The sequence below is a fragment of the Ochotona curzoniae genome, unplaced genomic scaffold, assembly GCF_017591425.1.
Source record: "Ochotona curzoniae isolate NIBS_2020 unplaced genomic scaffold, NIBS_Ocur_1.0 scaffold_4506, whole genome shotgun sequence".
In the NCBI taxonomy this organism is placed as follows: Eukaryota; Metazoa; Chordata; class Mammalia; order Lagomorpha; family Ochotonidae; genus Ochotona; species Ochotona curzoniae.
The window spans coordinates 50,823,571-50,834,378 of NW_024467119.1; positions in this window are offsets into that span (position 1 = coordinate 50,823,571).

The following is a 10,808-nucleotide window of genomic DNA, read 5'->3' on the forward strand; positions in this document are numbered from 1 at the left end:
GGGTAAGAGAGAACACAGCTTGAGAAGACTTAACTCTGAAGGGAGATGTTGCTGACAATGGATTCTCGTTTTCTCCTCCTAAGAGGCAAGGTGAGGACTCTCCTCCTGCGCCCATGCTTGGCGAGTCTCTTCCACCAGACTCCTGTGAGAGTGCAATCCTGTCCGGCAGCTGGGACAGGATGATTGATGCTTGCTTGAAAACAGAAGGAACAGGGGCAGTAAAACAAAAGACTCCTGCTATGCTCTAAACTTGACTAGCACTCTGCACAGTCTGCTTAGGCCAAACGGACTACATGGAAAAGGAAGCCAACTCTTAGCCCTTTGACTCTTGCACAAAAGGCTCTCGAGGGACTCCTTTAGAAGGATATCCTGTGGAATGAACTACCAGGAAAACAAGGATTATTCAGACTGTAAAATAGAGGGCAACTCAAGGGGCCCAGAATAGATGACTCCACGTCCACAGAAGCACCTAGAAGCAGGCCTGTTGACTATTAGCAGCCACCTGCTGGAGGATGGAGAGGGAGGAACAGGGGCATGTAGAACAGGGGCCAACGGGGAGGGAAAACAGATTCACTTATGGGACATGACATTCTGATTTTTAAAGTGATATTTTGCTTGTGATTTGAAACAATGATTGTGTTTTCCACTTAGGAGTGCTCAGAAAAGTAAAAACTGGGACAATAAGAAAAATCAAAATAATATCGCAATTGTATGTTATGTCTTTTTGTGAATGGTTGTATGTGATTACCTGATGCTTAGAAAGGCTGCAGTGTAGCAAGAGCAAAGGCATGCAAATCCAAATCCAGCAGGCCGATACTCCCTCATTGTTCTTCTTTTGCTATTTGTACAATAGTTTTTTTCTAAAACAATGTTATAAATATATTTTTAAGATTTATTTATTTTTAATGGAAAGGCAGATATACAGAGAGGAGGAGAGACAGAGAGGAAGATCTTCCTTTCATTGATTCACTCCCCAAGTGGCCGCAATGGCTGGAGCTGAGCTGGCCTGAAGCCAGGAGCCTCTTCCAGGTCTCCGATGTGGGTGCAGGGTCCCAAGGCTTATGGACTGTCCTTGACTGCTTTCTCATGCCACAAGCAGGGAGCTGGGTGGGAAGCAGGGCTGCCGGGATTAGAACCGGCACCCATATGGGATCCTGGTGCATGCAAAGCTAGGACTTTACCCACTACGCTATCGTGCCAGGCCCAAAAATGCTATATCTTGAAATTGCCTCATACTTAGTTTTCCCTTTAATACTCAGCACAGTGTCTGATATAAAATAGAGATGCCATAAAAATATTTTAACCAGAAAGAATGAAACCAATTTACCAATCTATTATAATTAATCATTTCCACAGATGGCGGTGGATAGATAGATAATTATTACTTAGTGATGGATAAATGGATACTAATAGATTTCAAACTAAACTAAAATGATATAAATTTTAGTCAAATACAAAGCATTGTTACCGTTCATTAAAAATGTAATAACTGAGAAACTGAGAGCCACTGAATATTGAGGTATAGCCAAGAAGTGCTACTTTCCTATTCTTTTCTTAAGGCAATCAAAGAAGCTTATATCCTTATGATAAGGAACCCTTACAGATCTAGCTTCCTATGTATATATTGTAGGTAGTCTGGAAAAAATTACTAAAAATCCAAAAAGAAATATTTAGGAGAAATAATGTTATTTTGCTTAGAAAATAAATGGCTCTTGGGTGACATAAAGTCTTCATGAAGGGAAGGAGTTTATTGAGGTAAATAACAATTTTTATTATAGAATTTTTCTGACTGAAAAATCATTGAGAAATCCAATGCACTTCAATTTAAAAAATGCATTATCAGACTTTGCTGGGGATCATTTTAAGGAATTGTTTGCACATTCAAAGAGTAATTGAGCAAGTAACAGCTTGGCTGCCATTCTAGGCTATAAGTACCAAGGAAGAGTAAAGATTATGGTAAAGCAAAGAATGCATTTTCTGTCTACTAGGTCAGTTGTTTACAAGCTCCACTAATGAATCCTTTGAGAGCATGTGTCCATATCTACCGAAATTCCCAATATTTAAGAGTTTCGTTATGCTACACATCTTATCTGAGTTTTCTCATGTCTTATTTATCCCCATTTTATTTGTAAAATGCAGAGATAATGGGAGAAAGAGAAGGAGAGAATCTTCCACCCACTAGTTCACTCCCATGATGCTCACAATAGCTGGAGCTGGGTCCGGCTGAAACCAGGAGTCCAGAAACTCAATCCAGTTTTTCTGCATGGGGGATGAGAGTTAAAGCACTAGAACTCTCACTCGCTGCCTCCCAGGGGGTACATTAGCAGAAAACTGGAATCATAAGCTGAGGAGGGCCTTGGAAAGCACTCAGATAAGGAATTCAGGATACACCAAGTACCAATTTAGCAGCTGAGCCAAATACTTCTCCCTCTGGAAAATGTTTAAGTTCTAAATGTTAGAAATTTTTAAAAGGCAAAACAAAATCCCAGGGTGTGTGCCAAACAAAACAACCCTTGCCTTATATACAATCAATGCTTTCGATGAACCAAATTGTTTATTTGTTGTTTTTGTTTTTTAGATGAATGTTAGTGGTAGTCAAGTAGGAAAAGAGACTACAATAATTATTCCTAGTGTTTCACCTGTTAACAACCATCATGTCATGTACATACTTAAATTCTAACAGATGAACTGTATAATGGAAACTAGCTTACTGAGAAGCAAAGATGCATTGCAATATCCGTCTCAACTCTCAAATATAAGGAACTCCTAATGAAACTGTTAAACATACCTTGACAGTAGGATACTACACTTTCTACTGTTGTCTATATCTACAATGTCATGATACACCACATAGCAGAATGTTGGACTTGTGACTGTTGCTGAAGGACCATACTATTTTAATAATAATAAGGGAAAAAAGAAGAAGAATGAACCATCATATAGATCGTTACACACCTCAAATCAATGCAAAAACCTTTTCCTTTATCTTTCCATCTTTTTTCTTTCTTTGATTCATCCCTCCTTTGTATTTCTTCAATCATTTTTCTTTAATTTATTATTTTACGATACAGTTCCATAAACTCTGGGATTTCCCTTCAGCCTTCCCCAAATCCCCTCCCCTGCAGTGATCTCCCCTATATTATTTCAACAGTGTATTTCCTCATAAGTAGTCATAAGTCCATCATTCTGCTATTTAATATATCATGACATTGTAGATAAAGAAATGGACAATGGCACAGAGTCCGACATCCTATTGTCAAGATATATTTAACAGTTCCATTGGGAGTCCATCTTTGGTTTCAAAGTAGAGATGCATAATGCATTAAATCTGCAGATATAGATATGATAGTCCCTATTACACAGTTACTATACATACACTTAAATGAAAAGCCATAAAGCAAAATCAACAAGAAGAAAATAGAAAATTTATAACATGAAGTTAAACAATGCGCTACTGAATGGCTAAAGTGTTGCTGAAGAAATGAAAAAGAAAATGAAGCCTTCTTGAACAAAATGATACTACTGTACAATCATGAGTCAGTGAAGAAATTAATCAGAAAAAAACAGCTTTTTTAAGAAATGAAAACAAAAACATCAAACCCCCAAGTTGTAGCAAAAACTGCATTAAAAGGGCCATTGATCTTGTATTTTGCTTGAAGTTCGCCTTATATCAGAAAGACCATATGATATTTATCCTTTTGGGATTGCCTTATATCGCTGAGCCGAATGGTCTCCAGTTGCAACAGTGTGGTCATAAAAGTAGAATGTCATTCTTGTTAATCGCTGAGTAATAGCCCATGGAGTAGTTGTACCATAGCTTCTTTATCCACTGCTCTTTTGATGGGCATCTGGGTTGTTTCCATGTCTTTGCTATTGTAGATTGTGCTGCTGTAAAATATAGGCTTACAGATAACCTTTCTCATATGCAGATTTCATTTCCTTTGGATATATTTTCAGAAGTGGGATAGCTGGCTCACATAACAAATCAGTTTTCCGTTGTCTTAGCAGTCCCCATACTTACTTCCACAGTGGTTATACTAGCTTACATTTCCACCAACAGTGAAGGAGAGCATCATTCTTCCATTATTCACACTAGCATATGTTGTTAATAGAGCTGTGAATACAGCCTAATCTCACTGGAGTTGGTGGAACCTCAATATGGTTTTCATTTGTATTTCCCTGACAGTTGGGGAGCCTGAGCATTTTTTCATATGTTTATTAGCAATTCGAATTTGTTCCTTTGAAAAATGTCTGTTCATTCCCTTCACCCATTTCTTCACAGGGTGGTGTGTTCTGCTTTCGTTGAGTTTCTGAAGCTCTTTGTAATCCTGGATATTTGTCCGCTATCTGTTGTGTAGTGTGCAAAGATTTTCTCCCATTGAGTTGGTTGATTCTCCACTTTATTGACCATCTCCTTGTAGCCGCATTTCTTCATTTTGGCTTTGATTACCTGTGCTTTTAGTGACTCTCAAGAAGTCTTCCCCAGTGTTTATATCTTAGAGCTTCCTGTATTTTCCTCTAACAGTTTGATGGTTTCTGTGTATAGATTTAGGTCCTTGATATATTTAGAACTGATTTTTATGTAAGGTGACAGGTGGGGGACTTGTTTCTTACCTCTACATGCTACTACACAATTATCCCAACAGCATATTTTTCTTTTTTTATACAATTATTATTTCATTTTATGACACAGATCTATAGGCTCTGGGATTCCCCCAAACCCTCCCCAGGCCTTCCCCTCGTATTGATTTTCTCCATATTATTACAGTAGTATAGCTCATTACCAGTCATAATTCCATCATTGTGGGCATGGACCATACAGGGAGCCAGCATATTATTGTCCAGATAAATTCAACAGTTTCATTGGGAGACGATAATTGATCTGAAAGTAGAGCTGGCAGAATATCATCCCCTCCAATGAAAAGCTACAGCACAAATTCAACAACAGGAAAAAACATGAAAATTTACAATATCATGTAGTTAATTGACATGCTACTGAGTGACCAATGTTTTAGAAAATACAAGTTCTTAACCACATCCTGTAACTGCTTCATTGACATCTCAGTTTTAGTTTATACATAATGACTATTATGAACCTTAAAATGGTTATAGGGTACTATTCAGCTGTCTTGTGTCTTTTTTTTTCTTCAAATTTATATTTAGCAGCTTATAGTATTCAAGCATGATTTTACTGAACTTTGTAAATTTTAGGATAGTCTAAACATGCCATATGTTAACTATGGGGGAGCAGAACAGTTTTAGGAGGGGAGTGCAGAGAAATCTTTGTTACCTTAGTGAGGAGTAACTGACCTTTGTGTCCTACTTAGTGAGATATATGAGAATCCAAGTTGACTTTTTGCTGTCTGTTCTAAACTTTCCTTATTGGTGGTCTCTCTCTGTCTATCTGATCTAACGTCGGGGACTCCAGAGTGACCCTGATGATCATTGCAAGAGAGGGTGGGGAGCCAAAGCTGGAACTAAGTAAAAACCAGAGAAAGCTCCTCTCCGGAGTCCCAAAGGAAGTTTAATGTTCTTCTGTTTCTGAAGACCACTCAGGGCTCCTACCTATTGTTCTGATGTCATTAGACCCTGTGAGGAAGGCTCTGGGCTTTTTCCATCTCATGTGGGAGATCCGATAGGGAATGTTTGACCTCAGATTCTCAGCCTACCAGGGCACTCCAATTCCCTTGATCTCCGTGGCAGTTGGGATACAGCCCTTGGTTTCCTCAATAGCATTTGTTGAAGAGCTCAGGCCTTTCCCCTGGATTACTGTCTGTTTTCTTGCCAAAGATTCATTTGCTTTACAGGTGTGAACTCCCTTCTGGAGTTCCTATTGTGTTCCAATGCTCTTCTCTGTTTCTGTACCAGTACCAGGCTGTTTCTCTTGATTTGAGAGGCAGGCTAACATAGAGAAACAGAATGAATGAGACACAGAGAGATCTTCCATCTGCTGTTTCATACCTCAAGTCCCATAATAGTTGCAGTTGGAATGAGGCTAAAATTGTGATGCTGGAATCCAATCTGGGTCTTTCCCATTATGTCATAGACCCAGTTCCTTGAATCCTATCCCTAGCTTCCAGGGTCTGCACTAACGAGAAGATGAAACCAGGAGCCAGAGCCAAACATCAAAGCCAGGTATTCCACTGTGGGTCCTGGCATCTTATCCAGCTTATTAAGAGCTACTTCAGGGCCCAAAATGATAGTCTAGTGGCAAACGCCCTTGTCTTACATGCACTGGGATCCTAAATGGGCACCAGTTCTAATCTCAGCATCCCTGATTCCCATCCAGATCTCTGCCTGTGACCTGGGAAAACAGTAGAAGACAGGCCAAAACCTTGGGACCCTGTATCCACATGGGAGACTTGGAAGAGGCTCCATGCTCCTGGCTTCAGGTTAGCTCAGCTCCAACCATTGCAGCCACTTGGGGAGTGAATCAATGAAAGGAAGATCTTCCTCTCTGTCTCTCCTCCTCTCTGTATATCTGGCTTTCCAATGGAAATAAATAAGTCTTTAAAAAAAAAACCCAAAGAGTTACTTCAGTCACTGCCACGATCACCTCTCACCTCTCTGAACCTCTCTTTTTAAATAGTTGGATTTTGCTACAACTTCCTATTAATCTCAGTGCTGGTAAAATTGGGTCTATATGAAGTGTGTCTGCAAAAGCATTAACCCTTTGAGCTTAAGGTTTCCCTTTGAACTTACTCTGTTTCCATTGTTCTAGGTCTACACCCTGATGAGGACAGTATAGGGGAATAAATAAGAAATAAAGAAGATTGGGCCAAGTGTAGTTGCACACTAGCTAAATACTTATCTTACATGCATCAGGATCCCATGTGGGCACAAGTTCATGTCCTGGATGCTTCATTTCCCTTTGAGCTCTCTGCTTGTGGCTTGGGAAAGGAGTAGAAGATGGTCCAAACCCTTGGGACCCTGCTACCATCTGGGAGACCCAGAAGAAGCTCCTGGTTCCTGGCTTGGGATCAGCTCAGTTCCGTCTGTTGCAGTCACTTGGGGAGTGAACCAGGGAATGAAAGATCTTTCCCTCTGTGTCTCTTTCTTTCTGGAAATCTTCCTTTTCAATAAAACTAAATAGATTTTAAAAAGAGAGAGCAATAGAAAATAAGGAGGAGAGAAAGAGGAAATAAGAAAGATAAGCCCAACACAATCAAAAACTCCTGACCAATCAAGTTTCTCATTTTTTGCTCTTCTTTGTTCCAACTCCTCATAATCATGAGTGTGTCCTTGTGTGTATTTTTCTGTGAGTTTGATTGGGAAGGAGTGATGGAGGAATATAAGTGGAAAGGGATTTGTCTTGGGTCCATCCAATGCACCAGCCCCATGGCAAAAGGGAACTTCCAAACATTTGCCATCAAAGAGAACAAAGAGGGAAGAGAGACAAGACTTTGCCCCAGTGTAACCAATTCTGTTTAAAATATTTTATTTCTCCTAAAGAAACTCTCTGCAATTAAAGTAGCCCCTGAGTCATCAGTTTATATTAGGGCTCCTTTTCCTTGAGGAACTCCATGGGAAGAAGAATGGACAACCTTTGAACATTTCCTGAGACCATGAACAGCATTAAACTGAATTACCATTACCATGGCAACCCCAAGAATGTTTGAAGAACTAACTGAAGACATCACAACTGGCATCCTTCTCTCATCACCACTTCTTCCCGAGTGTATGAACACATCTATTATCCACTTAAATGTGTACCTTTCTAGAGTGCCATAGATACCAGACATCACCTTGAGGAAATATCAGGTCTGTGACTGTATTTCCATTCAAGAAGTGGTCCCTACAGGGAACATGTCCCCATTTATGTTTTATTTTCTTACTCCATTGGGAAAAAAAAAGCATACATATGGAGAATATTCTGTGTTCACCATCAAACTGGGCTTGGAAAATATGCAGAGGAAAATGTGAGATGATATTCACAGTGTATCATTTTATATCCACTAGACAACTTCAATACTCATTCTCAAATAGGAAAAAGAAAAAAGAACTGGCAAAAAATGTTCTGAAAATCAAAAGCAAGTGTCTTCATAATGCAATAATGGAGACTGTAGGCCCTAACTTTTGGGGGCAAAAAGAAGAGGGAGTAGCCAAAGAGATTTCATTTGATTTTTTTAATTTAAATAGAAATCTCTTTGCACAAGAAAATTTTAGATTCAAATTAGAATGGAAAATCAGGCATATGATATTTGCTTTGTTTTCTTAAAGTTATGCTATCAGTAAGTGTTTGTTGGTCAGCATATAGAGACTAGCATTATGTAAGATAACAAATAATACAAAGAAAAGAGCTGATAAGATATAACTCTTTCCCTCAGCAAGCTTAAAATCAGCTAAGGCAATACAGGAGATGGGGCCAGGCATGATAGTATAGTGACTAAATGCTCACCTTGCATGCACCAAGATCTCAAATGGGTGCTGATTCTTGTCTTAGCCACTCCACTTCCCACCCAGCTCATTTTCTATGGCTTGGGAAAGCAACAGAGGATAGCTTGAAGCCTTGGGATCCTGCACCCGCACTGGAGACCCAGAGGAAGCTCTTGGCTCCTGACTTTGGATTAGCTCAGCTCCAGCTGTTGTGACCACTTGGGGAGTATACTAGTGGACTGACAGATCTTTCTCTCCGCATCACTTTCTCTGAAAATCTGCCTTTCCGATAAAAATAAATAAATCTTTAAAAAACAAGAACAGATAAAGACAAGAACCTGACTTTCTAAAATGTACAAAAGCTTGGTTTGCTTAGCTTAAATCCCAAAGAGCCAGGTCCCAGAGTTAGAGGGTACACCATGGGGTTGGAACTCAAACTCCCAATCCCTGAGACCCTCTCTGTCAGGTGCCACATAGACTAATGCAACTTGTGCTTTGTGATAGTGTAGTTTTGTGAAAAAATAGGAATTCCCTTGGGTCTTAAAAGGTTTAATCATAGGTAATTATTCCCAGAGTAAAGATAAAGATCCCAAACTACTTTAGCGACTTTTGATGTTCCTATGATCGCATGCAACATTTCAAATACAATTTTGTCTTCTTGAAAAGTAGTATAGCTTTTATTAGAGTGTCAACATCATACTTGAGGCAAAAAAAAAAAAGGAGAAACAAGCTCACCGCAGGGCAGAGACTGTGCACAACCCGATGCACGAGGGAACGCAAGCCACTCATGTTGAGGACAGCAACGGAAAAAACCGAAGTTCTGGAAAGATAAACCTTGGTGGTCCTGAGCTGAAGACCAGGTTCACAGATGGTCACATCCACAAGACCTAAACTTCTTCACGGCCAAAGGTATAGGAAGCAGAGAGCATCTTACAGGTTTGGGTCCCATCACTTGCGTGACGGTATATTTGGTAACGATGGAGGTGTTGCTCTTGGTGTAAGACGAATTCTGACATAGCTTTCAGCGTGCAGGCACCGGATTACCTCTTAAGATGGTCATTTCCTCATGCTGTGTTTTAATGTTTTCAGTTTCTGTATTGCTTTTAGCACATACGAAACACAGAAACATGCCAGGTCCTATGAGCAAGATTAATGGAAAGAGTTGAGGAGCATCACTTTATAAAGCACAGGTTGTGTATGTACGAACAATTCTTACTAAAACAGTATGGAAGTGGTGTATATGTGCTTGAACCAAGTCCAGAACAAGCACTCCTGGAATGGTGTGTGTTTCTGCTCATGTTTAAATGTGTGGAAAAGGAATTTTTTCCCCCAAAAAAACAGCTATTTCTTCACTTAGAAGCTGGGTTTCTTTGTTGTTGCCGGTTTTTTTCTTTTTCTTTTCTTTTTTTTTTTTTCCTTTTTAAGCCAAGTTTCGCAACTGCTGACCTCCATGCTGCTTTTGGCCAAGTTCTGGTTAACATAGGGCTGTTCCATTCCACAGGAGTGACATGCCCCGAGTACCACATTAGCTGACAAATGTCAATCACAGTGTCTCAGAGCCACCCCACCGTGTCAGCCATCATCTGCACCACACTTTCCCAGGAGCGCCTGAGCATGGCATCTTTGTTCTGTTTTCAGATAAACAGATCCAATTTCTCAACAAACAGACTGCTACAGTCCTTTTGATAACAGTGTAATAATTCAAAACAAATGATTCTCGGCTTTGATGATAGCACTTTTATGGGTCATGAAGAAATCCTCCCACCAACATCTGTTTGATTTTATCTACTTGAACTTTATCCTCCAGTTGAAGATTTATAAGCTGAAATCATCCCGGCCTATTAAAGTCAAACTAATGCTTGAGCACTAAGTGGAGAATGAAAGTGCATTTCCTAGTCATCTACCTTTTGAAAAGCTGCTATGAGCACAAGGATATCAAAAGTTTGAAGGCTTTTCCCTTGGCTGAGCCTGAGCCAAGTCTCCCAAGACAGGGACCTCAGGAATGCAATTTGAACATTTTAGAAAAACTAAGTTATTTACAAAATTAGCATTTAAAAAGATAACATGAAAAATGCAGATGTTGTTTACATTAAAGGATGTTTTCTTAGTAAAATCCTTTATGGGTCAGGAAAATGCATTCCAGATTTTTCTTTCACTGTTCTTATTTTCTTTTGCCTCTCCTTCATTTCCTTATAGATTACAAATTTCTAAATCATAGCTCAATGATACTTCAGCTTAACTTAAAATACAAACATAAAGAATGCATAGAAATTTTAATATGAGTGCTACGAGTCAGGAATCCTGAATCCAGATCAACTCTCCAGCAGGTCACTAATCCAATCTTACAGCCAAGACGAGGTTCATTAGCTCATCGTGTGCATATACCCACACATTGTGTGTGCTCGGAGCAGCCACAAGCAGCCACTACCACC